Here is a 915-nt window from a genome sequence, read left to right on the forward strand (position 1 = left end):
CCAATGAACCAAATTCAGGTGAAATTTTAGTTAAATTTGATTCGTAATGCGCCAATGAACAAAATCAATGTGAAATTTTAGTCAAATTTGATTGGGAACATGCCAATGAACCAAACCATTGTGAAATTTTAGTCAAATTTGATTGGAAACACGCAAATGAACATAATCCTGGTGAAATTTTAGTCAAATTTGATTGTAAATGCGCCAATTAACCAAACTCATGCGAAATTTTAGTAAAATTTGATTAGGAACGCGCCAATGAACTAAACTAATGTGAATTTTTTGTCAAATTTGATTGGAAGTGCTCCAATGAACATAATCCAGTTGAAATTTTAGTCAAATTTGATTGTAAACATGCCAATGAACCAAACTCAGGTGAAATTTTAGTCAAATTCGTTTGGGAACGCGCCAATGAACCAAACTCAGGTGAAATTTTAGTCAAATTTGATTGGGAACGTGCCAATGAACTAAATCAACGTGAAAGTTCAGTCAAATTTGATTGAAAATACGCAAATGAACATAATCCAGGTGACATTATTGTCAAGTTTGATTAATGAACCAAACTCAGGTGAAATTTTAGTCAAATTTGATTGGGAACGTGCCAATGAACCAAATCAATGTGAAATTTAATCAAATTTTATGGAAAACACGCAAATGAACATAATCCAGGTGAAATTTCAGTCAAATTTGATTGTTAACACGCTAATGAACCAAACTCATGTGAAATCTTAGTCCAATTTGATTGGAAACGCACCAATGAACCAAATTAATGTGAAATTTTAGTCAAATTTGATTGTAATCGCGGCAATGAACCAAACTCAGGTGAAATTTTAGTCAAATTTGATTAGGAACACGCCAATGAACCAAACCAATGCGAAATTTTAGTTAAATTTGATTGAAAACACGTAAATGGAC

Source organism: Olea europaea, unplaced genomic scaffold (genome assembly GCF_002742605.1).
Source record: "Olea europaea var. sylvestris unplaced genomic scaffold, O_europaea_v1 scaffold1015, whole genome shotgun sequence".
In the NCBI taxonomy this organism is placed as follows: Eukaryota; Viridiplantae; Streptophyta; class Magnoliopsida; order Lamiales; family Oleaceae; genus Olea; species Olea europaea.